Source organism: Cryptomeria japonica, chromosome 9, assembly GCF_030272615.1.
Source record: "Cryptomeria japonica chromosome 9, Sugi_1.0, whole genome shotgun sequence".
Taxonomy (NCBI): domain Eukaryota; kingdom Viridiplantae; phylum Streptophyta; class Pinopsida; order Cupressales; family Cupressaceae; genus Cryptomeria; species Cryptomeria japonica.
Genome location: NC_081413.1, coordinates 385,348,062 through 385,359,881, shown reverse-complemented (window position 1 = coordinate 385,359,881; position 11,820 = coordinate 385,348,062).

Here is an 11,820-nt window from a genome sequence, read left to right as displayed (position 1 = left end):
GCCCTAAATATATTTTGCCAGAGCTTCTTTTTAAAAATTCTTGTGATCCCTCTTTTACTAGTCTTGGTATCCATTTATAATATCATGGATTCTTACAAGCTTTGGAAAATTTCTAAGAAAATTTTGTTACAGACTACAATATTCTCCAAGAAACAGTTACAAGTCCTTTTCAGTATTATCGGCCTCTTCAATTTTTTGCTCCACTGCAACATCTTCTGGCTATTCTAGAATATTTTCTCTTTGTCCGGCATACTTGTCTTTCCACTCCTAGAACACATCATCACTCAGCCCAATTTCTGTTTCTATCAAACCATAATATGATTTTACCTTTTCATCTCAATTGTTTTGACAAATAAGGACGTGTCATCAGTGTTAATGATTTCATTGACCCTTTGGGATAATTTATGGTCTAGCTCTTCCAACCATGCCTTCGCCTCTTTTAACTAAGTAGGACCAACAAAACCAACTGTAAACAACTCATACTTGTGATCAGAATATTCTTTTCTATACAATTGGGCTTTTCTTTTCACACCTACCCTTTCTTCTAAGAGTATATTCATTTCATTTATGAATTCATAGGTAGATCTGAGATTGTCATTTGCCTCTGCATCTGCATGGGATGAACACATAAGCTCTAACTCTTTTCCCCTAGGCACCCGATTATTTAAAATTGGTTGCAAAGTGGTATCATCTTCTCTTAATTCAGTCAAAATATTCAGAATCCTCTTCATAGAAATATGAATGACAGAGGCCCTAACTAAATCAACAAACTTCAAAATTGTGCCTTTTACCTTTCCCTCATATTTGCTTGCAAACATGGTTTGAGCCTGTTTAAACTTTGCCAACTCATGTTGAATAGTTTCAGTTGGTTGGAAACCGGAAGGCATAGGAGAAGGGGGATATTCTATGATAGGACTTGTAGGTGGAGGTCTTGCTGGAGAAGAAGCTATCATAAGAGTAGAGGATTCACCTTGATGGTGTTGACCTGCCAACTGACTCTGAAGCCTAGCAATAATGTTATCTCAGTTGGCTATTCCTTCTTTGGATTCATTATAAGCCTTCAAGATTGTTTCCAATTTCAAATGGAGATTAGCCTTTTCTTTTGCCTCCTTTTCTGCCACTGCTACACTGAACTTTGCAGTTTCTAAGACTGTGCTTGTAGCTTCCACCATCCCTGTATCTTGAACTCTTTTTACAATCATACCTCCTAGGAAACTAGAATCTAAGGCATCTTTCCTTCTTCTATTTTCATCCTTTTCCAATGACCACATAACTAAAGCAGCATTATCTTTGTTGAAGGTCACTCCTTCCATGGGTTTAGTTACCTTACTAACCACTTCATGTACTAGAGAATCAGCTATATCCCACTCAAGGAGGATCAAAACACCAGCCCTTGATACCATCTCTCTTCCCTTTTTAGGAGTAATGGTATTGAATTCTTCATTTATTTCTTCTTTTACCTCTTCCTCCACCTAAGTTACATCTTTAAGAGGCTGCCCACTCTTCTTTTTTTCACATTTGGCCTTAAATTGTTCCATGTTTTGTTTCCATACAAATTGCATGAAGGCCCCTACTGTAACAAAGTTACTATCAGCCAGGAACTCCTCACTAGCTTGCTTGACAGTTAGGTCTGGCTCTTTACATTTGAGCTCACCTTCAATCAAGTTCATCTCAGCACTAGGTGGCTCTTCTGGCATCCCTTCTTGGGTTTCCTCATATCTGTAGGCAATCTCCCTGAGACTCCCTAACTATAACAACTATTTAGCCACCACTCTCTCATCTCCTATGTGGATGGGGGATTGAGATGGAGAATACTGAGGTTCATTGGTTTGCACTTCCTTCCCCACTCTTTGCCTTTTAGGGGAGTCTTGGATGTCAATGACATCTTCAATTTCTCTTTTCCCTCTTGAAGTAGAAGGCAAACCAGTCACTGGCATCATCACACTGTATTTTGATTTCTTGTGCATTACATAATCACCTAGTGGGATAGCCTTAGCAAAGGCAGGCTTACAAAGAACTAATCTAACCCTATTAGGATCATCTCTCATTATAGCCTCCCTCTTTTCTTTCAAAGTTTGCATGAGGTCTTCAAAATAAAGAATTAAGAATTTTATTTTTTCCTCAAAGGGATTGAAACTAGAAAGAGGGTCATAACTGCTATCAAACTGATGAATGAAGTCAAGAGCCCTTTTATCTGCCACCTATTTCTCTTTCCTCAATTATTTCTCATCCAAATTGAATGCATTCCTAATTAAATCTTCAAGGAATTGAAATTGGGGAGGCATACCTTTACAAACTGCTCTTTTTCTAAACATGTCGTTGAAGAAGTCTTCGGGGTCTACAAATCTTGAAACTGTAGTCGACAATCTATATGGTTTAAAGAATTCTTCAAGATACTTGTAGCCACCTTTGGTGATCACAAAATGATAGGCCATCGTAATAGTTGGGAAAATAATCCCCTTACCTCTATTTGTGAACTCTGCCTCTTGCACTCCTCCAATCTGCCTTAAGACTTCCTTAATTCCTATCTTCAGTGGGACTTGATAAGGCAATAAATATGGAGTGCCCCTGAAACCATATACTCTGAAAACTGTAGAAATAGGGTACAAATACATATCTCCCCAATTATGAATAGTTTTAATACCCTCAGCAAACTCCTTGGGCCTAAGGAATTCTAAAAGAGCCTTAGGGATCCTAGGGTTTTTTGTGCACAAAAGAATCCTGATTTTAGTTGCAAATCACCTATCAAACTTAAGGTAACTGGCATATTCCCTATCCCAACACAAAATAGTACTCCAAAGTTGAATAGGCATCTCTTCCTTATCTTTCACCTGGACCAAATCCATTTCTTTTGCAAAATAATCAGCACCCTTGAACAAAAGCATGTGTATTAGAAGAGAATACCATCCAAATGGTTTGTCCACCTTACCATTTTTTATCCCTACCAGCCCTATATGAATTGCATCAGTGAGGTAAGGTGCATAGTCAAATGTTATTGCCAAAGGGGGGTTTACAATCTGTGCAATCATCAACATATAATGGGTTGGCATGTTTTTCTCAGCATCTTCTCCAAAAATCTGACAAAGTGCCCAATACATGCCCTTAGCTCTTAAAGTAAACAAATTCAGGGAGAAAGGTTCCATGGTGCTGGGGCCTACAATAGTCAGCCCTCCTATCTTAACAAAAAACTCTTTCAATGGGCCACTCCTAAGGTGATCCCTTTGTGCATTATAAACCTGTGCCAGTGATTCAAAATCAATAGGCTCTAAATTTGAAGCCTCACTTAGCTTAAACACACTTCTGAATTCATCATCATTAATTTCAATCAGGGTTGATCCCTTCACAATCCTGATACATCTAGCTACAGGGTCATAATTTTGTGCAATCAGAGTCAACAAATCTACATCCATGAAGACCCCAAGGACTATAAGCTTCCCCGCATCCAATTCCCGTATAATATTTAAAGGGGCAGAAGAATGTTTCTAACCAAAACCTACCTTGAACAGTCCTAAACCTAGCATCCCTATTTGTGGATCCCTTAACCAATTACCTTTGTCATATAGACCGTCCCCAATTATTAAACAAGGTTTTTTTGGCACCAATTCTTTTTCATTAGCCCTGACATTGGTAGACATAGTTAGTTGTTCCAAGAAGTCGTCACATATATTCCTATCTTGGTAGTTTACCTTTCCTATTAACTCTCTTCTTGGCGCCATCCCATAAATTCAACTATATCAATTGAGATTTGCACAAAACTCTAATGAAACAATTCACACAACAACACCGATTCTTAGATTGCAACTAGCAAGGAAAACACAGAAAAAACCTAGTTATTCGCCTGAAGAAACTCGCTCTGCACCAACTCCCCTGCAACAAACTTGTCAAAATGGTACCAATATTTAATTGATGCGGACCTTAATATGGCAATTTGGCATTGAATTGAGAAATTAATTCTGCATGCTTTGGCCATCACCTCAGAATTGAATTTGTAAATCAAATTCAAAAATAGGCTCCAACGGAACACAAGTTCTCTAAGTCTTTCTCTGTTTTGTTGTTTCGCCATTTCGCAAAGTTTAAAACCCCTGCACTTTTCTTTCACGAAGCAACGACAATCATCGGATCCTTGGAACTTGCACTACCTGTATTCCTTCTGGTCCCTCTGCATTAGTGACAGGCCCTACCTTCTTTTCGCTATTTCATGAACACTAAACCTTGCACACTTTCACCACATGAAACAACGTCGGCCATTAGATCATCATCTACTTGCTCGATCTTTACTTATTATAGTGACCACCAGCCTTCTTAACTAACTATGCACCACCATGACTATTAACATTTTTTGCCACTTCACAAATTTTAAACTGCCAGCATCTTTGGGCTGCGAAACAACGACAACTGTTGGATCCATCTCGAGATGTACACCCTTTAACGCACTTAGACCTTTAAAGTGGGCCCCTAACTCAGAGACCACTTGCTTTGTCTCATTACTGGCTAACAAATGTCACATGGCAGTCACCTATTTGCTCATGTAATTCCATCGGGTTCCATTCCAAGGCCGCCATGTGTTTTACTTTACTATTTTCAACATAATTGTCGGTTGAATCAAGGCGGGCCCTCAACTACCCTTCAAAGCCACGTGCATTTGACAAGTCACCAATTCTCTCCACGGAGAAAACCATCTATTCTGCCATGTCACCCACCATGTAACTACTACATCATTTCACTACTTCACGAACATTAATCTTCGTTTGACTTGAAACTATGAATCCACGCAAGCTGTCCGATTAACTCATACTTAATCGGTCTTTAAAATTATGACCTACTTGTCCTTTGGGCCCACTGACCTTTTCGCTACTTCGCGAACCTTAAATCTCAAGTACCTTTCCTTCACTAAGGAACAACAACTGTTGGATCTCAAAAACTTGCTCGTCTGTTACCTTTGCCATGACCATCTGGGCCCTCCACCTTTTCGCTACTTCATGAAAGGTAAACTACGGGCATCTTTGGCTGCGAATCAATGCGAGTCGTTGATCTTCTCTGAACTGATCTTCCTTTAACCAAAAGAGTTGCTCGCCTCTGGGACCCACCAAGTCTTTTTCTATTTCGCAAAGGGTAGATCACGTGCATCTTAGGCTAGCAAAGCAATGTGAGCCATTGGATCCAATACAAGATGCAGTCTTTTAACCTGATGGATAATCCTTCGGTCGGGCTCGCTTACCCCTTTTCGCCATTTCACAAACACTAAATCTCAGGCATCTTTTCCCAGCAAAACAACAATAACCGTAAGATTAACATGGACTTGCACAATTATTAAGGAGCCCGAAAAACATTAGAACAAGACCTAGGTATAGGTGTAAAGATTTAAAAATAAATAAAAGACCGCCTAGGGAAAATCTGATGGGGGGAACACTTTTCATGATAGACCAACCCTTCCTTAAGTGGAAAAAGTAATGGAAGAATAGAACGCAAGGGTTTTTCAAAACATAGGAGAGGGTTAAAAAATCAAAAACCTTAAACCCTCTTTGACCCAAGAAACACAGAGGCAACAAGGCCATTCCAAGCACATTTTGCAGATTTTTAGCCAACTATGAGACAAAAATACCCCATTCTCTAAATAGTGATAATAACGGCTCTGACTGGGGATGGTTGATTGCAAAATCAACACAAGAATTCAGGAACTCTAGATAATAGACCAAACACAAGCCCAAAAACAAACAACAAAAGCAAACCTAAATATATACAGACTAACACCTACTATGCATGGACTTAAGAGAAGTAATGTTTCAGGAACTGTCCATGCACTGGAAATTCCTCTACCTCGCCATTCATTTTCTGCAAAAAATATGAATCCTTTCCATTAAGATCATAAACCATAGAGGGGCGTATCCATAATGATTCAAATTTCTTATGTTTCCCTTTGTCTTGCCCTTTTGCATTCCATTGAAGAACCATGTCACCAATTTGAAACTTTCTTAACAAGGTTCTTTTGTCAAACAGATATTTGGACTGCAACTGGATCTTCAAATTCCTCTTATGAGCCAAAGTTATAACTTCTTCCACCTCCACCATCTGAATCATTCGGTCTTCCATAGGTCAGATAACTCCATGTCTTCAGCTTGCAGAAACTTGTATACTGGAAGAAGATTATTGACTAGCACCCTAGATTGTGTGTCATAAACCAATTCAAAAGGTGAAACCCCAATTGCTTTCTTAACAATAATCTTGTCTTCCCATAGAGCTAACTTTAACTTTTGGTCCCAAGACCTTTTATTCTCCTACAAGATTTTCTTAATAATGTTCAAGAGGCTCTTATTACTGTATTCAACTTGCCCATTACTCCAAGGATGATATGGTGAAGAGTAGGACATAACTATTCCATGGCTAGTGCAAAATTCAATGAACTCTTCTGACCTGAAGCTCATGGCATTATCCATCACTAGTTTTACAGGGACTCTGAATCTGGTTATGACATTATCCATCAAGTAGTCAATAACAACCTTACTTGGTGTCTCTCCTAGTGGGTATAGCTTCAATCCACTTGGTGAAATAATCAATGGCTACTATAATCCACCTATGACCTCTTCCTGATTTCTCAACTATTTCTCCAGTAAAATCAATGCCCCATTGGACAAAAGGGGCTTCCACTGTGACTGGGTTGAGGGGTAAAGCTCCCTCATATTTCAATTTGGATGAAAAATTTTGGCATGGATCACATCTCTGGACATGTTCATGGGAATCTTTAAACAAAGTAGGCCAAAAATATCCAGCCCGAACTATCTTACTAGCAATTGTCTTGGCAGAGTAATGACCTCCACACACTCCATTGTGCATTTCAATTAACACCCTTTTAGCCTGATATTTATCCAAACACATCAACAATGCCCCATCTCTATTCTGCCAATACAAATCACCCTAAATGAGGACATACATTTGAGACTTCAACTTCAATGTTCTTCTCTGATTATGAGTCATCCCTTCTGAAAATGTTGCATCCCTTAAAAAATTTACTATCTCTGAGTAACACGGCTATGTCTCAATACTTGTGACCAAGATGTTCTCAATTTCAACATTATTCACTTTAACATCAAGAAGGTTTGATTCAACCATTAGCTTAGCAAGACCTAAGCCTCTTACCAATTTAGTAATTTTAATCTCCAAATCAAACTCCTGAATTCTGGTTATCCATCTATATCTTTTACTAGTGACCTCAGACTAGGATAAAATATCTTTGACAGCCACATGTGGGACATAAGCAATCACTTGTGCATTTACAAGATAGGGCCTAAATACTTTAACCGCCTTGACCAAAGCATATGCTTTCTTCTCCATAATTTCATATTTTAACTCTATAGCCTGTAAAGATTTGCTATAAAAAGCTATAGGATGTTCATATCCTTCATTATCCTTTTGTAGAAGAACTGCAGCCACTGTATGATATGAAGCAAAAGAAAATAGAGAGAAAGGCTTATTGTAGTTAGGGGACTTCAACACTAGTTCCTCCTGAATTACTTTTTTTATTTCATCAAAAGCCTTTGAAGCTTTTGCGTCCCAGCAGAACTTTGTATCCTTCTTAAGCAATTTAACAATGGGCTTGACTATCTCTGCAAAATTTGCAATAAATCTTCTAACAAAATTTACCTTGCCCAAGAAAGATTGGATACCTTTAACACTCTTTGGCTCGGGTACATTGTTTATAGCTTCAATTATTTCAGGGGCAATTCTAACCCCTTCCTTAGAGACAATATGCCCAAGCAGCTTCCCTTCAGTAATAGCAAAATGACACTTTTTTGGATTTAAGGAGACACCATATTCCAGAGCTTTTTTAAAAACCTTTTCCAAGTGCCCATAGTGGTCATCTACCCTTTTGGAGAAACATGTCAAATCATCTTGATACACTACCATGATAATGTTAATGAACTCCTTAAAAGCTACATCCATTTCTCTCTGAAAAGTAGCTCCAACATTTTTCAAACCAAAAGTCATTCTTACATATACATATGTTCCCCAAGGGGTGGTAAAAGCAGTCTTGAATTGTTCAGATTCTTTCACTAACACCTGGTTATATCCTGAGAAACCATCCATCATAGATAATAGGTCACAACCAGTTACTCTTTGTAACATTGCTTCCATATTAGGAGAAGAATAATTGTCTTTCAAAGAAGTAACATTAAGGTTCCTAAAATCAACACAAAGCCTTATGTCCCCATTCTTCTTTCTAACTGGGACCAAATTAGACACCCATGGTGAATTCCTTATAGGCTTAATGATTCCCCCTTCCCTCAGCTTGGTTAAGTCTTGTTGCATTTTAGATTCCAGCGGGGGGTTGATAGGTCTTTGTTTCTATCTAAAAGGCTTAGCACTTGGAAGAAAAGGGACTTCATGCTGAAACAGATCTTGTCTATACACCTTCAGATCTTCATAAGACCAAGCAAAAACATTCTTATATTTTTTCAATAAGTTAATAAGGTTAACTCTAACATGAGGAGACAAATTCTTTCCAATATACACCAACTTAGGGGATGATTCTATCCCCAAGTTTACTTCCTCCAATTCATCTAACTTGGTGGTTGACTACTGATGCAAATGGTTGTCACTGTAACTAAACATACCTTCCAATTGTACTAATCCTTTAGGTATTTCATTAGTTTCCAATTGAACCAAGTCATTTCCAAACACAGTTTCCTTATCTTCCACCACCTCTACCAATGCATTGCAATCAATTTTTTGTCCATCATAGTCATCAATGCATTGTATGAATCTGAGAATGTCTTCATCATCAACAAACACTTGCCAATTATACACATTATCAAGAATGGATGGCCTAGCTTTTATCTCAACTATGGATACACCAGTTAATGTTATATCATCATTTTTTAATGCAACATTTGCTAGGAAATCAGCCATGATATTCTTTGACCTTTCTATCCAATTAATAGAGAATGCACTAAAATGTTCAATCACATCCCACACTGCATGCTTATATCTTTTCAGTCTATCATTCTTAGATGCATACTTAGATCTAACCTGAGAAACAACCAATTCTGAATCTCCTAGCACTCTTAACAATTGAATCCCTTGCCTTTTTGCAACTTCAAGCACCAATAACAAGGCTTCATATTCAGCAGTGTTATTTGTGCACTGAAAGGATAACAAAAAGGAATATTTGAAGGTTATACCTGATGGGGATACAAAAAGAACTCCTTCTCTAGATCCTTCTTTAGAGAAAGCTCCATTAAAATACATATCCCACAAATCATGCTGTTGAGATTCCAATACAGTCACAATAGAATCAGTATTCTTCAATTGAGGTAAAATTGGTCGTATTTTAAAATTGTCAAGATCCACATCAATCATACAGTTTAGCATACTAGGTCTAATTTCTCAATTACCCTAGGGGCATGTGGTTCTCTATACAACTTGATTTGGTTTCCATTAATTGGGATAGTAGCATATGACAGATCCAACTAAACATTTCCACCTACTGTTGTAGCCCACTGTCTAGATAAAAGCATACCATAGTGAGGTTTTGTGTTAGTTACAATGACATCCATCTTATATGTTGCTTTAGGGAATGCTTCTATTTTTACTTCAACATCTTTCATTGTACCTATCACTGGCACTTCTCTATTATCCATAACATAACACTTCCCATATATGGTGCTTAATGACAATCCTAATTCTTTCATGAAACCATATGGCATTACATTTGCAAGTGCACCAGAATCTATCATACAGTTTTTAATTAATCAGTTATTCACTAACAAAGTAACATAAAAAGGATCAACCTATGAAGGCTCTTGTGTAATAGTTGTTCTAACATATACCTCTGGGGTTTGCAGCTCATGATCCTTTTCACCTTCCATTGAACCTGAAGGCAAAGTTGTGCTACTGTCAGATGTCTTAGAAAATAAAGATAAAGCAGTTTCTCTATGTTCCTTTATTTTCAATAATTCTATCAATGGGATAGTGACCTTCATCTGGGTAAGAGCCTGAGTCATATCAAATTTGGAATTATTAATCAACTCAATATTAGCCTTAAATTTCTCTATCTTAGGCTGACTTGCTTTCTTTATTGAATCAGTTCTTTGTATATCACCAGTAGCATTATTATCCATACCTTTGGCCATATCTTTCAATCGGTCATTCTTCTTTTGACTATCTTGGGGCAAGGTGGTATTACTTTCTGCTTTCTTCTAGGATACTTCTTTTATAAACATCAAACCAGGTTCACCTTGATCCTCATCCTTCTTAGTACTTCTCAAATTATAATTGTGCTTGGCTTTGGCTATGGCAACCTTAGTGAGATTTCTTACTTCTTTATCACTGGGTCTTCTGAGATGAACTTCTTCATCTTCAATTGTTACCACGTTCAAAGTGGGATGCCAATCAAGGGTCAACTGTCCTTGGTAAGAGCTTTTACTATTCAACACATCACATTCACTAAGTTCACTTTGTAATGACTCATCATCACTTTCACTAATAGTTTCAAACATATTGATATCAGGCTCAGCCTCTTGTCTCATGGATTCTTCAAGGGCTTGAGCTACAACACATTGATGAGGAGAATGTGGTCCATCACAAGCCATGCACCAAGGAGTATTCTCCATATTATGAACATTTCCTCCTTTTAAAGGATCTGGGGTATCTTGGTTCTGAGTTTTTTTTGGCTTCTCATTTTGGGGTTTTCCATCCTTCCAAGTGGTGTTATAAGGCATGTCATGCAACCTAGGAGGTCTATCTTGCCAATTGTAATGAGGCTTATCATTTTTACTCACCTTGGCAGTAAGATCTTTCATGACAGTCACTAATTTCTCTATTTTGTCTTCTTCTTTAGCAACTTTATTGGGTTGTTGTTTTGATTCTTGCCACAACCTACCATCAGTTCTCCTCCCTACTTTGCCAGATGCTTTCCTATTACTCTCCACATTGATGGCAATTCTAAATGCATCCCTCAGACTATGCAGATTTTTATCCTGCAGAATATAGGCCATTTTAAAATGAAAAGAATTGTAATAAGTATTCAGACACATATTATCATCTAACCTCATCACTTGATATAGCCTATGCATTGCTTTCTGAAATCTAGCATTGAAATATGTGACAATTTCATTATCAGACTTTCTAATATTATTAAACTCATTGAACATGAATCTCACATTTGTTTTGTCACCATACTGTTCTTGAAAGTAGTTTTTAAAATCTTCCCAAGACCCAATGCTATTCACTGGGAGACCTCTATACCAGTCCCTTGCATCATCTACTAAGGATTGTACAAACAATTTCATGATGACATCTTCATCTATTATTTCATAATCATTGATTAAGTCACCAAAAGATTTTAAGTTCTCTTCTACATTGATTGCATTGTTGCCAGCAAATTTGTGGAGTCTATCCCTTAATTCTGTAGGAACATGGTTGGGGTACCCTGGGATTCCATCAAAGAAGAGTTGTCTGTATAACTCCAAGTTAATAGGTCTTCTTTGGAATTGATTAGCAGCAAGGTTATTTCCTATGTTCATTTTTACATTAGGGCCATGAGTCAGAGGGATCCGGTTACCTTGGTTAGTGACAGGGGCTAGATTAGCTGGGACAGTGCTCATAGGCAACATTGACTGAATTTTGACTAGAGGGGGTGAAGCTTACTGAGGAACAAGTTTATTTAGGTCTATCGAGGGAAAACTTATAGGAGGATATTTTAGATAATTAATCTTTCTTTTAAATTCTTGATTGGCTGCTTCTAATTTAGCCTTTTCCAACTCCATTTGTAGATCTTCTTTCTCTTTCCTCATCCTCTCCATCTCTCTCTCATGCACTGATAAC